This window comes from Littorina saxatilis, linkage group LG1 (assembly GCF_037325665.1).
Source record: "Littorina saxatilis isolate snail1 linkage group LG1, US_GU_Lsax_2.0, whole genome shotgun sequence".
In the NCBI taxonomy this organism is placed as follows: Eukaryota; Metazoa; Mollusca; class Gastropoda; order Littorinimorpha; family Littorinidae; genus Littorina; species Littorina saxatilis.
The window spans coordinates 13,285,176-13,303,985 of record NC_090245.1 but is presented as its reverse complement, the minus strand read 5'-3'; the positions used below and the strand labels follow the sequence as shown (position 1 = coordinate 13,303,985).

General features: G+C 40.5%; 1 protein-coding gene across 2 annotated transcripts in view; it reads right to left on the bottom strand.

Annotated features, from left to right (window-relative positions):
* LOC138962256 (deoxynucleoside triphosphate triphosphohydrolase SAMHD1-like) overlaps positions 1-18,810 on the bottom strand; it is a 285,667-nt gene that overhangs the window by 49,267 nt on the left and 217,590 nt on the right. The gene's annotated exons all lie outside the window — the stretch shown is intronic.

The following is an 18,810-nucleotide window of genomic DNA, read 5'->3' as shown; positions in this document are numbered from 1 at the left end:
TTTCTCTCTCTGTCTGAATCTCATAATTACTTCCTTCTGAGGCCTGAAATGTGTTGCAGGCATTGTTCAGCTTACATTTATTGTTACAATTTTTGTGGATATGTTATTAAGTGTGTCTGTGTTTCTATCATTCGTTATCAGTGTGGTTAAAAAAAAAGCACACGTCAAAGTAATTTACCCTTCATCATTATCAAAACATGCAGATACAGGTAATAAATATTTGTGATACAGGGTGACCCAAAAAAAAGAGTACCCAAACAAAACGTCATAAATTGAACAAAAATAAAGCAATCTTCATAAAATTTATTTACACACACTTGCACAGAAAATGTTAGCGTTCTAGCTTGTCTTTCAGGAAAGTTATGCTCATTCTACAGAACATGCTCCAAATGGCCTCCGCGCCGATTCAGGCAAACTTGAACTCGCCGCGCAAAGTTATCAATCACCCGCACACACTCCTGTTGCGAGATTCCGCGAATGGTTGTTGTGATGGCTCACTTGAGTTCTGCGATTGTCTGTGGGTTGTTCCTGAAGACGTTGTCTTTCAGGAACCCCCAAAGATAGAAATCTGGGGGATTTAAATCCGGGGGAGGCCATTTGGAGCATGTTCTGTAGAATGAGCATAACTTTCCTGAAAGACAAGCTAGAACGCTAACATTTTTTGTTGAAATCATGCAGAGGCTACTTGTGTGTGTAAATACATTTTATGAAGATTGCTTTATTTTTGTTCAATTTATGACGTTTTGTTTGGGTACTCTTTTTTTTTGGTCACCCTGCTTTAAACAAATACAATGTTTGTTTGTTGCGTCTTTTCTTTTTTTCAGAGCAAACACACATCGTATTTGTTCAAACGTGTATATTCTGCACTTTCTAATACCCTGCATGGATCTCCAAATCAAGAATAATGAAAAGTCGTCTAATAGCCCTGCAGCACTCACACGAACATGATAGAAGCTTGCATGCATGCACCCAGGCTCGCTGTCTTCGGCTAAAAGAGCTTACCGTTGGATCTTCGCTCAGACAAATGTAGCTGTCTTGTCCACTTGCTCCTGTCGCATAGATCTGCAATGTGCAACATCATCTTTGATTAATAAGTCTGAGGCACAGACAAACACACACGCGCGCACATTTGCGAGAGAATGCACGTCAGTCTATTCAATCAAACCGTATAAAAACATACCACAGACGTGGTGGTGGAAACTGGACATTCGCCGTATAACAAACTCAAGAGATTCATTTGTGTGTGTATGTTTAATCAAAAGTTCATCTTGGGCACATTCAGTCTGTATTGTAACAGGACCCATCCCGTAAAAACTTCGAACAGATCTATTAAATTCTGAAATCCTTGACAAGTTTTTTTTCCAATCATCTGTATCTGACCGAAGTAAAAAATTTAAAAAAAATCAGCCAGTACACGCATCTACCCCCTCACACGACAATACATATGTGGCGAAAAAAGGAATCGAGAGGGGGGGAACAAGGAATAAATTAGATCCAGAAATAATTCCACTTCATCATTCCAAAATTCAAGTGTGAAGTGATCGGATACTGTGGTAAAGATACGTGCTTAGTATCACAATTGAAAATACAAGCCCTAGGCTTTTAAATCAAGGAAACAATTAAAGTTAAGGAAAGATCAACAGAAATGTGGAGAACATGTAAAATATTGTACTTACAATCCGTTTCAGCATGCTCTTCGAATAATAATCTCCCAGTCAGCCTCGTGCTTACGACTTCGACAGGATGTTGCCTCTCACGCTGAGCCAGTACATTTGGAGTGAATTCAATAGTCCAGGCATCTTAGCCACTTTAGTGAAGGGAACGTTGAAGTGACAATGACTAGGTTTAAAATGTCCCTTATCAGAAAGTTCAACCTCAGTCCTTTGATGTTTATTAAACACATTTTCATATAAAGTTGGCGCTTCATACGGAAAAATGGCTTTGAAATTGACCCAAATCCTTCTTTGGGCTCTGTAAATGTCGTTTGGGGGTATGGTTGTAAAATGGTATCTACTGGTCACCCCAATGTATAAACTGAAAACTCTTTCTGCACCAGAACACGCAGAAAGGATTGTATCTGCCTGATGTCTGATGCTTTTCAAAATCCCCAACCACTAACACCTTCAAAACGGACTTTAACTGACACTGTTGTTTTTCCCTATATAATCCTTACTATTTTTCCGAGACGTCGTCGTGTTGTGTATTTAGCTTGCCACAACCTCATACATGGTCCTAAAAGTTAAAGTTGAAGAAAATACTAAAGATAAATGAAAAAGCTGACGCAGTGTCATTCGCACCGTGAATCCCCCCATGGGAACATACTAAAGTCTGGTTCCAAATAGGCTCAATTTCCTTCTATTTCTTTGTATTTCTGCCTCGTAGGGGTAGGGGTGTTCAAACCAAAGGCACCTTTAAACCAAAATTCAAATCACACATCTTACAATACTAAGACACTCAGCAGTAAAAGGGTGTCTGCTGGTAAAAAATTCCAAACAATCCTAAAAGTACTTCACTACTAAAAGTGCTTTTAAAAAGAGCCGTTATTTTTCCCTCTATATTCAGTATTGTGTTTTCTGCGAACATGTAGTCTATTTAGATGGTTGTCGTGTGCACTTGAGTTGCTAAAGCGTTTTCAGTTGGGCATATGTCGAAAAGCAAAGAATTAGCCCTTTGAAAACCATCAGAACTGTCACACAAAAATAACATTTACCTATCTCACCAACTGACCAAACATAGGGCTTTTCCTTATGTATTATGTATTGTCGTGTTTTTTGTAGCATACTTGTGAAAACAGCCACCACTGTTGTAAATGATACTTTAAAGAGCATTATTTCATTTTTACAGTTGAAGGACAACCTGGACTGCCGTATATTACAGCTGTTTTACAATCAGCCAAAATTTTCTTAACAAACGTATGTTAAGAACAACTCCCACAGTGAAATTGAAGGAAAACAAAGTGAAAATCCGCCTGCCATAGAGGAGCTAAAGAATCAACAATAAACGACTGCATGGATAGCTTGATGCACGAATGCATTGCGGACATGTTTGTCTCCAACCAAGAGAAAGTTCCAAAAAATCCCTTTTGTGCTTCTTATTATACAGTGACGTCAAAGACAGCCTTTTCTGCTGTTCATACATTCAGGGGTTATGGTTACACTAAACGACGTAGTTGTAGCCATACTGCCATCCAGATTTATTTTTTCCTTGCGAGCAGTCACAGGGTGTTTGTGCTGTCTGCCAACCGTTAGATGACCCCGCCCAAGTCTGTTAAGGGACCGTTTGACCGTTATAGAACGCGTCTTTTTGATTTTTTGGCACAGTTGGAAACGGTTGATTTTTATCCCTACCATTGTTTCCAAACATTATATAGGAATGTTTTGTGAACAACGGATAATAGCCGCTACTCGCATGTGTAGCAAAAGTGAGCGTACATACTCACCCTGGTCGTCCAGCCGTTGTCCGTTGCCCGTCTTTATCTGTCTGTACTGAACATTACCTTTGGATATTTCTCCAACGCTATGAAGTGAAGAAACACCAAATGTTGCAAAATGTTGTATGACCCCAAGAGCTCAAAAAAGATACTTGAGAACCTTGACCTTACCATAAGGTCAAGGTCACAGGGAGAATGAATGTGGTCTAAAAACTGCAAAATTTCACATTGTGCCAGTTTTCTGGAAAACAAATTAAAAACAGCGGGCTTAGTTTTGTATGGTATACAAGAAAAAGAAAGCCTTATCTTCTGATACCATTTTGGTTGACCTCGCTTCAATGTCAAGGTCAGAGGAGCCCTTCAAAGTTGAATTGTAGACATATTTTGATGTGAGCTTGCCCCTTTAACTTTACTATGGACGATATCTCTTACAAACTTAAACACTGAGTGGGGCGTTTGTTAGAATTTCATAGTGAGCCACATCTGGTCACATATCGTTAGGGTCAAGGTCACATTGACCCCTATGAAAAATGTGACCAAGCCGGGTAAAGAAATCCATGTGTCTTGGTAAAAAATCTTAACAAAGCAAAGCCCATGCGACTCTCATGCTTGACCTTTGTCTTAAAGTGACCTTGACCTTCAGGTGACCTTGAAGGTGAAGGTCTAACAACTGAAGCTGGCAAGGACATTGTACACTATTAGAACTGTTTTACAGATTTTTCCTACCAAATTACACATGACCTTTGGCCAAGGTCAAGATCATCAAAGGTCACACATCACAAGGCTATCAATTCAAGACATAGGAAGCATAAACATACTTATTGGCACTTTCTACAAAGAGACATTGTCACTTTTAGTGATTCAATTGCCCGTTTCAGTCACATTTCATAAGGGGCAAAGTGACCTTGACCTTGATGATATGTGACTAAATGTGGCTCAATATCAGTATATAACATGTGCCCCACACAATTATGAAGTTTGAAAGATTTTTTTCATAGTTCAGGGTCAAGGTCACTTCAAAACATGTATACAATTCAACTTTGAAGGACTCCTGTGACCTTGACATTGAAGCGAGGTCAACCAAAATGGTATCAGAAGATAAGGCTTTCTTTTTCTTGTATACCATACAAAACTAAGCCCGCTGTTTTTAATTTGTTTTCCAGAAAACTGGCACAATGTGAAATTTTGCAGTTTTTAGACCACATTCATTCTCCCTGTGACCTTGACCTTAAGGTAAGGTCAAGGTTCTCAAGTATCTTTTTTGAGCTCTTGGGGTCATACAACATTTTGCAACATTTGGTGTTTCTTCACTTCATAGCGTTGGAGAAATATCCAAAGGTAATGTTCAGTACAGACAGATAAAGACGGGCAACGGACAACGGCTGGACGACCAGGGTGAGTATGTACGCTCACTTTTGCTACACATGCGAGTAGCGGCTATTATCCGTTGTTCACAAAACATTCCTATATAATGTTTGGAAACAATGGTAGGGATAAAAATCAACCGTTTCCAACTGTGCCAAAAAATCAAAAAGACGCGTTCTATAACGGTCAAACGGTCCCTTAACAGACTTGGGCGGGGTCATCTAACGGTTGGCAGACAGCACAAACACCCTGTGACTGCTCGCAAGGAAAAAATAAATCTGGATGGCAGTATGGCTACAACTACGTCGTTTAGTGTAACCATAACCCCTGAATGTATGAACAGCAGAAAAGGCTGTCTTTGACGTCACTGTATAATAAGAAGCACAAAAGGGATTTTTTGGAACTTTCTCTTGGTTGGAGACAAACATGTCCGCAATGCATTCGTGCATCAAGCTATCCATGCAGTCGTTTATTGTTGATTCTTTAGCTCCTCTATGGCAGGGGGATTTTCAATTTGTTTTCCTTCAATTTCACTATGGGAGTTGTTCTTAACATACGTCTGTTAAGAAAATTTTGGCTGATTGTAAAACAGCTGTAATATACGGCAGTCCAGGTTGTCCTTCAACTGTAAAAATGAAATAATGCTCTTTAAAGTATCATTTACAACAGTGGTGGCTGTTTTCACAAGTATGCTACAAAAAACACGACAATACATAATACATAAGGAAAAGCCCTATGTTTGGTCAGTTGGTGAGATAGGTAAATGTTATTTTTGTGTGACAGTTCTGATGGTTTTCAAAGGGCTAATTCTTTGCTTTTCGACATATGCCCAACTGAAAACGCTTTAGCAACTCAAGTGCACACGACAACCATCTAAATAGACTACATGTTCGCAGAAAACACAATACTGAATATAGAGGGAAAAATAACGGCTCTTTTTAAAAGCACTTTTAGTAGTGAAGTACTTTTAGGATTGTTTGGAATTTTTTACCAGCAGACACCCTTTTACTGCTGAGTGTCTTAGTATTGTAAGATGTGTGATTTGAATTTTGGTTTAAAGGTGCCTTTGGTTTGAACACCCCTACCCCTACGAGGCAGAAATACAAAGAAATAGAAGGAAATTGAGCCTATTTGGAACCAGACTTTAGTATGTTCCCATGGGGGGATTCACGGTGCGAATGACACTGCGTCAGCTTTTTCATTTATCTTTAGTATTTTCTTCAACTTTAACTTTTAGGACCATGTATGAGGTTGTGGCAAGCTAAATACACAACACGACGACGTCTCGGAAAAATAGTAAGGATTATATAGGGAAAAACAACAGTGTCAGTTAAAGTCCGTTTTGAAGGTGTTAGTGGTTGGGGATTTTGAAAAGCATCAGACATCAGGCAGATACAATCCTTTCTGCGTGTTCTGGTGCAGAAAGAGTTTTCAGTTTATACATTGGGGTGACCAGTAGATACCATTTTACAACCATACCCCCAAACGACATTTACAGAGCCCAAAGAAGGATTTGGGTCAATTTCAAAGCCATTTTTCCGTATGAAGCGCCAACTTTATATGAAAATGTGTTTAATAAACATCAAAGGACTGAGGTTGAACTTTCTGATAAGGGACATTTTAAACCTAGTCATTGTCACTTCAACGTTGTTCTCTAATATGCCTGGACTACAAAGGCCAGAGATGCAGTACAAGCACATTAGTTAGATCCAATTCATTTACATTGCTACCTTGCCCAATTTATGGCTATTTCTGTTGGTAACATCACACATGTGGCAAGCAGTGCTTGTTGCCGACTCTGCTGGGACAGGCAGCAGACGATTTTATTTAGGAACCAAATTCTGATTGGTTAAAACATAAAACCGGAACTCAAAGTACCACTTGTTCTTTGGAAGTATCAAATCAAGAACAGATAATCAGGTAAATCTGAAATGGGTTCAACACTTTTAAAAAATCGTAGTAAATCAGAAAACACAGTAAACGTTGGAAAAATCGTCCAGTATCGCTTCTACAGGTCTATACTTGGACAAAACATAAAGCAATTCAGTAAAGCTGACACTTCAAAATGTCTGTTTAGTTACACTTTAAGGATCTGACGCTGGTTAGTGGTGTGTGGAATTGAATTTTTCATTTAAAGTGTGTTATTTGGGTTTGAGAAACTTTAATTTGTTGTTGTTGTTAGTTTAAGTTTGACATTGATTGACAAGTGTTTGAAGCTGCTATTGATTGTTTAATCTGATATTTTCTAAATTATAATTTTTTTTTGTACTCTATTAAGTTTTATGTTTTATTTTGAGACTGGTTGTGTAAATAGTTAAGTAGTAAACAATTTAAGGATTGTTTTTAAAAAGGCACAAGATTTCTTTTAGTTTAGTATTTTATGATACTCTTTTGTGTGTGTTTAGTATTGCGAGAAACTGGTGTATGATACAACTTTTTGATACTTAAAACAATTTTGTGAACTTGTTACTTGAACCATTGTATTACTTTGAGATTACTTTGATATTGTGACGTTGTAAAGATGGCTGAGACTAGTGATACTGGTGGTAACACATATGCTGATTATATGGCATTGGGAGAGAAGCATGGGTTAAAGGCAGAAGCTTTGTTTAAGTTTGCCCAGGATCAGGTTGATAGAGAAGAGAGAAGTCAGGAAAGGGAAGCAAAGAAAGTAGCAGCTGAGGCTGAAGCAAAGAAAGTAGCAGCTGAGGCTGAAGCAAAGAAAGTAGCAGCTGAGGCTGAAGCAAAGAAGGTACAAGCACAAGCTGAAGCTGAGGTTGAGGCAAAGAAGATAGAAGCTGAGGCCGAAGCAAAGAAACAGGAAACAGAAGTAAAGAAATTACAAATTGAGGCAAATAGGGAATTAGATGCAAAGAGGCTAGGAGCAGATACTGAAGCGAGGAGAATGGATTTGGAGTTTAAGAAAGCAGAGGCGCAGCAAAGTACAGGTGGAAATGCAGGGGGAAGATCAGGTCCCAGCATTAGGCCCCAGTACCCAAAACTCCCCATGTTCAAGGAAGATAAAGATGACATTGACAGTTTCTTGTTCAGATTTGAAACGCATGCAAAGGCGAACAAATGGAGTGATTCAGAGTGGGCTACATACTTATCAGCTTATCTGGAGGGTGGAGCTTTGTCATTGTTTCATTCATTGTTTTCAACGGGTACTTTGTCGTATGAAGACTTGAAGAAAGAGTTATTGAAGAAGTTTCAGTGCACTCGAGAGGGATTTCGGGAGAAATTTCGCAGTACGAAGCCAGAGGCTGATGAAAGTTTTGGCACATACGTAACAAGGATGACGCATTTGTTCAACCGTTGGTTGAGATTGTCGGATATAGAGACATCATATGAAGCTTTGTTTGATTTTGTGTTGTGTGAACAGATTCTTACCAGTGTATGCACTGATTTGGCAGTCTTTTTGAAAGAACGTGATTGTAAAAATTCAAAAGACATGATTGCTAGCGCAGAAATGTACAAATCAGCCCATCCAAATAAATGTTTGGCCAGAAAGAGTCAAGTAAATCCTTTGGGGACTGGAAACGTAGCGTTCAATCAGAATCGTGGAACAGGACAGTCTTACAATCGTGGTCAAGGTGATAGTGGCAGAAGACAAGATGGTATGAGCAGAAATACCAGGTTTCAAGGCAGAGGAGATGATCGTAGGCCGGGTAGAAGAGGATGGCAGCAAGGAAGTACTAGAGGTACAGGTACTGAACAGCAGAATCAGGACACATGTTACAGATGTGGGCAGTTTGGCCATTACGCTAGAGAATGTATTCAGGTAGCATATTCAGCGAAGTCGGTAGCGGATTGTCAGGACGCTGGAGTGTTGATAAGCTCGGCAGCATTCGGGTCGTTGCCATTAGCGGAAGGTCTCGTTAATGGGAAGCAAGTTTCAGTTCTGAGAGACACAGGAGCTAATGTAGCTGGGGTAAGGAAGTCGTTGGTCTTACCAAGCCAGTACATAAAGGGAGAGGTCCAAAAAGTGAAGGGTTTTAGTGGACGGATTGATTTGTATCCATTGGCGGAAGTGGTTGTCGATACCCCATATTTTCAGGGAAAGTTGAAATGTTGTGTGCTCACAGACCCAGTCGCTGACCTAGTGATAGGTAATCTTCAGGGTGTGGTACCCAGAGTAGATTTGTTCCTTGGGAATACGCAGGGTGTTGGATTGTGTGCTGATGTAAGTCACAAGAAAATCACTGAAGAGGTGGTACTTGAGAAGGTCGTGTGTGTTACGAGTAGGGCAAAAGCCAAAAAGAAACTGGAGGATTCCCCGGTGCCATTGAAAAATGTGGTTACTCCTGATGTGTCGGTTAACGAGGAGGATCTGGAAAGTTTGCTGAGAGAAGATGAGACATTGAAAGAGGTGTTGAGTGTGTCACGAGAGGATGAGAAGTATGCAGTTTGTGCAGAGAAAGTTGTTGATGTTGAGGAAGTAAGTAGTGGATGTCGCGAAATCATTTCACTGAGGTCTGACTGGGGCAGTCATGATGTTTTCCCAAGTGAAGGTGGAGAGGCAAATGTTGCAGTGTTACCTCTGACGGAGGAGAGGAAAACGTTGCCGTTACCTACATTGCCTAAGGGGAAGGAAGAGACAATCGGAGACATTGTTTTTGATCCTGGTTTGACAGATAGTCAAAAGGATGATATGGAACAGGTGTTTGGAAAGATGGTTGACATTTTCAAAACATGTGATGCGGTGGTGTCTTTAACGGCAAGAATTAGCATTCGAGGTTCATCCAATAGCATGAGACAGGAATACGTTGACAGACAGGTTGTCCAGGTCATTCGTAGATCAGAGCATACCACAGGTTTATGGGATGTGTGGAAAAAGAAGGTTGTTTTGATCAAAAGAAAACTCAAGAATTTTCTTTTTTCCCCGGGAAGGGGGATGTCACAAAGATGTGAGTAGCATATTTGTGAGGTGAAACCACGTCGTGTTTTTAACCTCCCTAAAAGTTGTAGAGGCGATGGTAGTTGACCGGACTGGCGTTATTCACGTGTTTCTTATGTTCCACGCAAAACTGGCTTAGCTTGATGTGAGTTGTGTTTGAGACATGTAGCTGGTCTGAGGTAAATAACGTCACAGCGTGTGAGATTTCCAACCGGGAAGGTTGTTCAGCGTGTGTCAGACTTGTTCTGGGAACAAGTACTCTTTCAAGAGACGGGTCTCTTAAGGTAAATGATTTACTATGTTGTATATTAGTGACGTTGGAATACATAGCTGGAGCGTAAAGGTTAGTGTGTATAAAGTGCACCCAATCTTAGTGTGAAGCGTTGAGAGAATTCTTGATGTAATTGTTTCACGGTTTTTCATGGGGAATTTCTTGAACATAATTGCTACGCATTTATGTTATGTTTAAGACGGTCATGCTTTGTATGGGGAGTGTTATTCATTGATTAAGTGTTAGTTTGGATATTGAATGTGGACGGAATGTGAACGTGGAATGAACGAGAATGTATGAGTGGTACATGAACGTTTGGAAGAAGAGATGGTTTTAGAGAATGTTGAATTAAGACTTGGTTAAATTCTTTAGGAGTTTCCATGAGGGTTTTCCATGGCGTATAAGGGAGGGACCTTACACGAGAGAAGCGCTAGACGACGGTGGAAGCAAGGGACCACCTCTGCGCAGATGACTAGACGAGTGGAGTCTTCATCGAGACCGGTCGTAGCCGACGACGGTTGTTTCCGCTACGGGCGGAAGGGTTTCTCGGGGAGAAACCTGGAAGGTGTGTGTGGGCATCTTCCGTGAGATGTGTGTTGGCGTCTTCAGTGGAAGGTGTGTGTTGGCATCTTCAGCGAAAGGTGTGTGTTAGCATCGATTCTACGACGATTCAGCGGGACAAGTAAGTGAACTGGCGACATGCAGTGAGCCGTGATACGAACTCGTGAGTGTCTGTTGGTACCTTCTTGTGTGCGTTAATCTATATTTGAGAGAGTATTGTTATAATATGTATTTACATGCCTTGAGTGAAAGCTGGAAGATTGTGCGAACTGTGTGTTGAAAAGTTGTTCGTATTGATGTATTTAAAGTGAAGAAGTTTGTTGTTTTTGGTTGAGGAATTAATGAGCCTGCACCCTCCCAAGTTCTGTTTTTGAAGTGTTTGGTGTGAAAGGGTAGAGACAGTGCAAAAGGGCAGAACACGCATAATAAATTCACATGCAAACCACTTCGTGACAGGGAGTGTGTGTATGTGTTTATGTGTGTGTGTGTGTGTGTGTGTGTGTGTGTGTGTGTGAATGTGGTGGATGGGTGGGCTATACGGTCAATGTATGTTTTATACGTTGGGTTTTGTTTTGTTTTGTTTTTCCAGAAACTGCGTGATGCGGTGTTTGGCAAGTGAAGTTATTCGTAAAATGAATGAAAAATGTACCAATCTCAGTGGCGAAAAAGTAAGACAGAAACAAAAACAACACTCACAAACACTTATAAAGTTTCAAGGCAAGTTTTTTGTGATAATTTCACCACAGCGGCGTAAAAGATTGTACTTCAAATCTGAAAAACAGCCAAGACATCTCCGTTGAAGTATCACTACAGTTTTAATTCTTACCTTTTGGTTCACTTGCCATTCTTTCTGTGTGAGAAAAACAAAATTATGGGGTCAGCCTCTTTCTCAATAGTTAAACTCATGCGGCGCAATATTTCTATGTGCTTTTGAAAGTGGTGGAAATCATGCGCGAGAACACTAGTTCTACAGCTTATTCTAAGAAGAAATTCAATTATTGGCCTTTTAAAGTATCACGTGGGAAATAAAGTCACGTGGGGAAACTTTACAGGCCAGTCACTAGCAAGAGGATGTGTCTCAAACACGTGAACAGGAAGCACATGTCAATATTTGTCAGAGCAAAAGCAAGGGTAATCATTCTTTCTCAACCAGTACAAACCCGACAGAGTTATTTCCAAATTCGTCTATTATACTGGCCAGCTATCTGTCTCTACGAAATCTCTTCTACACACGACTCTAAAAGACTCAATGTGTTCCAAGGCATGTGGTAGCCTAAGTGTAGCGCTAGCCATTTCTATTGTTTCTCTAAGAAAAAAAAAAGATGCATTATATCAGATTCCACTATTTCTTTCTCCTCACTCTATTTTCGAATTGTCACAATTAAGTGCATTTTCCCATTCTGGAAGCCAGAATTCCGGCTATTTTATAGAGTGGCTACAACTACAACAGCAACTACAAACAAGTTGCTTGAAGTGAAATCAATAAATGTATTAATCTGATGGCTTTACACAATGACAATAAACGCACTCCATTTGTTCACAAAGTCTTGTAACAAATAGTAAATAATAAGCTGTCCGAAACCCTGAGGCCGAGACAGTGGTAACACAAGACTAATAAACCAAATTGATATAAAACGGATTTTCTCGATTTTGTAGCTTGTTTTCTATTCAATCACAACATATGTACATGTATATATATTTAATTGATTCAAGAGATGATACAGATTACAATACAATCTTTAAATCTGTTAGTGAAAATTCGATTTTAATGACATTTTTTTAATTTGGACTGTTTGGTATCTATTGAAAGAGAAGATAACCAGCTTTCAGATAGTCTTTAAAATAAGTGTCTATTGTTCAGTATTGATGAGATATAGCGATTTAAAGTTTGCTAAAAGTCCAGCGGCCATTTTGAGAAAAGCAGGTGTGAAGGTAACAAGAGTAAATTTGCAAAAATCCCTAGCAACTAGGTTTTTAGTGCTATAAAACCTCATTTTTATTATATTTGCAAAGTGAATCTCTGAAATGTATATTTACAGAATAGATAAAACACATTTAGTAGATTGCAGAAATCCAAATATATCAAAATTCCACATTTTGGCCAAGGCTCAGGTTTAGTATTGTTGTTATCCGTGTTCAGCCTCAGCGACTTTGTTATCCTTTTGTTGGAGCGGGTCACCTGAATGTTCCAATTCATACTTGTTTTGCTCCCACCAAGACTGCAGATCTTGGCTAAAGCGTGATGTAAAAATAGATTTGATGACGTTACTCGTACACATTCCCGTACAAGTGCTGAAAAGTGCCACATCTAGATCTTGCTACAGTGAAAAAACGGAAAAGGCAATTTCGAGAAAATGTCCTTCAAAGTTTGTAAACCGATCTACGTTATATTATAAACCGGTTACGTTATAACCGATTCATTTTTAGTGATAAATAAGAACACCGCTGGCCGGGAAAAAATAAAATGTACGTTAAAACCGATCTAAGTTATAACCGGTTACGTTATAACCGATTCCGACTGTAATACATTATCACAAACATACGCACTCACGCGCACATCAAAGCGTCAAAAAGCGCGCGCAAAACACATACGTGAAAAGCCATGTACAGAACACATGGGACAAAAGTGACCATCAGGAACGGACCAGGATTGAAAATGTATTTCAGGGTAAATGTTTGCGGAAAAGGTGAGTTTTTAGTTTTGATTTGAACTGGGATAGGGAAGAACAACTGCGAAGGTCAGCGGGCAGTGAATTCCAAACAGAAGGGGCCTGATATTTTAAGGATTTCTTTCCGTACGTTTCCAGTTTAAATGTTGGTACTTTGAGGAGATTTTTCGACTGACCATCCTCGCTTAACCTATTATGTCAACCGCCATGGCTCTGACACGGCTTTTGCATGGAATAAGAGCATCCTTCCTACTTGAACACATACCAAATGTTAACACTTTAGCTGCTTTTTGTAACCGGCACGGTTGGCCTAGTGGTAAGGCGTGTCCGCTGGTCGTGATCGGGAGGTCGTGGGTTCGAACCCCGGCCGGGTCATACCTAAGACTTCAAAATTGGCAATCTAGTGGCTGCTCCGCCTGGCGTCTGGCATTATGGGGTTAGTGCTAGGACTGGTTGGTCCGGTGTCAGAATAATGTGACTGGGTGAGACATGAAGCCTGTGTTGCGACTTCTGTCTTGTGTGTGGCGCACGTTATAATTATGTCAAAGCAGCACCGCCCTGATATGGCCCTTCGTGGTTGACTGGGCGTTAAGCAAACAAGCAAACAAACAAACAAACAAAGCTGCTTTTTGTGCAGAGTAGTTGTTTTGTGTGGAATTAATTTCGTAACTGGCACCAATGTCAACTTGAAAAATAATGTAGGAAGCCAGGCCTCTTCGTGGAATGCAGCCAGGTTATCGACTTTTGTGTTCAGGTGGAAGGATATGTTCTAATTCCGTGTAAAAATGTATTTCACGGTAAATGTTTGCGGAAAAGGTGTGTTTCTAGTTTTGATTTGAACCGAGATAGGGAAGAACAACTGCGAAGGTCAGCGGGCAGTGAATTCCAAACAGAAGAGGCCTGATATTTAAAGGATTTCTTTCCCTACATTTCCAGTTTAAATTTTGGTACTTTGAGGAGCTTTTCAGAGCTGGACCTGAGCGAGCGAGAGGGCTCGTAGATGCTCGGTACTGATGATAGGTATGGGGGAAGGGTGTTCTCAAAGTGCCTAAACGAGAGACATGCAATTTTGTACTCCACTCTGGCATCAACGGGAAGCCAATGGAGCTTTTTGAGGAGAGGTGTGGCGCGATGACGTGATTTGCGCTTACGAAGTACAACTCTAGCAGCACAGTTGTGAACCTTTTGGAGGCGGCTGAGGAGGGTTGAGGGTCCCCAGAAAGAACAGAGTTGCAATAATCAAGCCAAGACAGGACAAGAGAGGAGACTAGCTGAGTAGTAGAAGTAACTGAGAGGAGTGGGCGAATTATATTTATCTTGCGTAAATTGAGATAGCAGGGACGACAGAGATGGGAAATTGTTTGTTCATGGAGAGGTCCTGATCAAGTTAAAGTCCCAGGTATTTTACTGCAGACTGAAATGGGACAAAGTCTTCACCAAGGGCGAGATTATGGGTCGATACCTGTTTCAGACTATTTTTACTGCCTACAGCCATGACTTCTGTTTTGTCGTCATTTAATTTCAGTTTATTTTTGTTCATCCATGTTTTTACGTCCTGGACACACAGTGTGGTATCATCAGTACGTTTTTGGAAATCAACCGGAGGGGCAGCTTTCTGTATTCCCGTGTCATCTGCATATTTGTGGAAATCAAACATTATGTCGCTGGATGACTTGCGAAAGGGGCTGTATGTAAACGTAAAAAGGATGGGCCCAGAACTGAGCCCTGAGGGACACCAAACTTCAGGGGGAAAAATAAGATAAATGTTTACCTTGTCGGGACATACCTGTTAGCAGTTCATCGAGTTGCTGTCCTCCAAAACTGACAAAGTTATTGTCTTGATGTTGTAGGTTGTTTAGAAATGACGTCACCTTCTTTGTTAACCACAAGATTGTGCCATTTGTGTCTGACGTCATCGTTCCGCCAGCTTCCGCTATTTCAGCCAATATACGTAGATGCTGATCTGTTTGAGGAAAAGTCTGCAATGAAGGATATCTAATAATAAAAATAATGTCATATCTTTAAACAACAAAATTTAAGAAGAAGGAAAAGTTCTGAGAAGAAATAACACGCCGGGGAAAATATTACGGCAGAAAAATCGCTGTGTTACGGCAGCATTCTGCAGTCCGGTAGTCAACCAGGTTTCGAGCGCGAAAAGTGTGTAACTTCCAAACTAATAATTACTGTGTCTTAATTATCGAAGCCAACAACGTTGATTTGGTCTCAGCGGATTCATGATTGCATGAGGATTAATAGCAGTGTCCCAATATGCAAGTGTGTTTGTGTCATCGGCTGAGGAATAGAGCATGTGTATGATTTAGGTAAGCATCGCAGTGCTAGGAGTTACGGCCACCAACAGTGCACTGATACGGCCGCCGCGCTTCTCTGCTACGGCCGCTGACTGTTTCGTGATAGCGTTCATACTACCTAAACACGCATACACTTGTGTATCTCATCTAAAATCAGGGTAAAAAAACACGGAAACATGCCCCGAACTAATTTCTTTTGGATTGTTTTCTTTCTTGATTGATTTCTTGAAATCCGTCGGTCTAAAACTCACACAACCCTGCTTAATATAAGGTCAGTTATATCTGAAGCTACTTATGTTGGTGAGCAAAGGGAAAAGACGAGAAATGAAATGGATACAAACCGCTTTTATTTCAACGAAATGCAAACAAAATTGGAACGAACCCGTTGCCTTAGCCAACCTTTGTAGTAATTCTTGCCCAACGATGTGCATTTCAGGGAATGCATGTATCTGTAGGAAAACAGTCAAAATATGTTAAAGTAAAACATGGTTGTAAGGGGTCTTTGATTGTTTCGAAAGAATATGATCACGCCAACTTTGGGCGGGAACCCCGCGCGGCAGCAGTTACTTTGGCTGGGCATGGGGCGAATAAAATCTCGCCGTCGAACCGCCGCGCGGCCAGTCGCCGCCACGCAGCCGTCGCGTCGCGCATACATATGGAGACACGCGTACGTTGCTTCTACTATTTCGATCGGATTTGCCATTTTCGTCGCCGTGGCGTTGCTATATTGAACCATACAGCTTAGCCTGTAACTTTTGTTTTCTGATTGACTTCAAATTCTACTCAAGATAGCTGAGAATCTCGGCCAGCACGGACTAAATACCACCAAGACTGTGGACGCGAATCACTGAGTCGGCAAAAGGGCGCTAACTCAAGACTTGCAGTACTCTGAGAATCAGCATAATTAAAGTATGTGAAATGCTCCATAACAAAATGAACACAAGCTAAACCACGTGGATAGTGTATTTTTCCCTTTCTGATTTTTCTTGTTTCACACTCGGAAAGAGCAACATATTAAACTTTTTGCTGAGAAAAAAACACGAGCGATGACACTACCCTTTTGGTTCTTTTTTTCTCCACAGAACTGTGTAACCTGGAAGTGTGTCTCCCCCTTACACCCCCCTCCCCCCTCCCCCTCTCCCCCCCCCCTCCCCCCCCCCCCCCCCCTGAGGGAATAGCCAAAGCTAATATTAGCAGCTACTATGCACCCTGCCCCTTGGTAAGTTGTAAATTAAGAGATTTTGAACACGTTTATACGAGGTCGGTCCAGATCTCTGATTCTCAGCAGTGGCAGACTTTTAAGTTACACACTTTTCGCGCTCGAAACCTGGTTGACTACCGGACTGCAGAATGCTGCCGTAACACACGGCGATTTTTCTGCCGTAACACATACCAAATGTTAACACTTTAGATGCTTTTCGTGCAGAGTGGTTGTTTTGTGTGGAATTGATTTCGTAACGGGCACCAATGTCAACTTGAAAAATAATGTAGACAAGCCTGTATGGAATGCAGCCAGGTTGTCGACTTTTGTGTTCAAGTGTAAGAATATGTTCTAATTCCGTGTAAAAGGCTGAACAGATCTATGGTGTTCAACATTGTGGGTTGCGTGAGAGAACAAATGGTACTTTTCGCTTACCTTTACACGTGCAAGAGAGATACAGAGACAGAGAGTTTTACAGAAACTCACAAAACTGGAACAAGTCTTGCAGGCTACAACTCGTCGTTAGATTGAAGAAACACACAGCAAGTTAATGCGTCACAAGCCTGTCATCAAAAATGAGACGTGTGCAGTATTCTAATCCGAAGAGGTTCGACTAATCAAACATAGGTAGCTGGGCAGCACTGGTTTTCCATTGTGGCACAGCCACTGAAGTAATCCTGCACGAAGTAATCTTACGTCTGGTTTCTTTATTACAAAGTTACGGTTCATGTCACCCGAATGCCGCACAGCTTAGTACCACGACCGACATATATGTAAGTTTATGTATTTGCATGCTTATGCTTTTTTTTTATCTTCCGCATTAATTACCTGGTTGGTTTTTATATTTAGTCAAGTTTTGACTAAATATTTTAACATCGAGGGGGAATCGAAACGAGGGTCGTGGTGTATGTGTGTGTGTATGTGTGTGTGTATGTGTGTGTGTGTGTGCGTGCGTGCGTGTAGAGCGATTCAGACCAAACTACTGGACCGATCTTTATGAAATTTGACATGAGAGTTCCTGGGATTGATATCCCCATACGTTTTTTTCATTTTTTTGATAAATGTCTTTGATGACGTCATATCCGGCTTTTCGTGAAAGTTGAGGCGGCACTGTCACGCCCTCATTTTTCAACCAAATTGGTTGAAATTTTGGTCAAGTAATCTTCGACGAAGCCCGGACTTTGGTATTGCATTTCAGCTTGGTGGCTTAAAAATTAATTAATGACTTTGGTCATTAAAAATCTGAAAATTGTAAAAAAAATATTTCTTTTATAAAACGATCCAAATTTACGTTTATCTTATTCTCCATCATTTGCTGATTCCAAAAACATATAAATATGTTATATTCGGATTAAAAACAAGCTCTGAAAATTAAATATATAAAAATTATTATCAAAATTAAATTTTCGAAATCAATTTAAAAACACTTTCATCTTATTCCTTGTCGGTTCCTGATTCCAAAAACATATAGATATGATATGTTTGGATTAAAAACACGCTCAGAAAGTTAAAACGAAGAGAGGTACAGAAAAGCGTGCTATCCTTCTTAGCGCAACTACTACCCCGCTCTTCTTGTCAATTTCACTGCCTTTGCCATGAGCGGTGGACTGACGATGCTACGAGTATACGGTCTTGCTGAAAAATGGCATTGCGTTCAGTTTCATTCTGTGAGTTCGACAGCTACTTGACTAAATATTGTATTTTCGCCTTACGCGACTTGTTATTGTTTACTTTCGGTGCGACGAACTCCCCTTCGTGTGCATTATCCTCCGTTCTGCATGTTCAGACTTGCTTCTATATGTTACCTTTTTACATTTAGTCAAGTTTTGACTAAATGTTTTAACATGGACGGGGAATCGAGACGAGGGTCGTGGTGGGTGTGTGTATGTATGTATGTATGTATGTGTGTGTTTGTGTGTGTGTGTGTGTGTGTGTGTGTGTGTGTGTGTGTGTGTGTGTAGTGTGTGTGTAGAGCGATTCAGAGAAAACTACCAAACCGATCTTCATGAAACTTTACATCAGAGTTCCTGGGTATGATATCCCAAGACATTTTTTCCGTTTTTTCGATAGATGTCTTTGATGATGTCATATCCGGCTTTTTGTGAAA